This window comes from Varroa destructor, unplaced genomic scaffold (genome assembly GCF_002443255.2).
Source record: "Varroa destructor unplaced genomic scaffold, Vdes_3.0 BEIS01000004.1, whole genome shotgun sequence".
Lineage (NCBI taxonomy): Eukaryota > Metazoa > Arthropoda > Arachnida > Mesostigmata > Varroidae > Varroa > Varroa destructor.
Window position 1 is genome coordinate 46018328 of NW_019211457.1, and position 324 is coordinate 46018651.

Genomic DNA, 324 nt, shown 5'->3' on the forward strand with positions numbered 1-324 from the left:
TATATATGTATCGTCAGTGCAAAAACTGCAAACAGATGAGAATTTCATATAGGTCATTTTAATGCGGTACGATAGCTCGTACTTGTTGCCTCTGTTATGAATATTTACGCTCTATGGTCTGTCGTTGCTATAGGGGTCTTTGCGAACGGTGTTGCCATGTGCATTTACTGCATGCCTTCGTACAGGTCCACCCTCTATGTGGAACCATTAACCGTACTAACTGAGCGTCGTAGTCGCCCCCTTGATGAATAGCTTGTAAACACCACCACTTTGACTGGATCTCTGGATAAAGTTTGGCTAATTTGAACCCGTCTTCTTCACAAA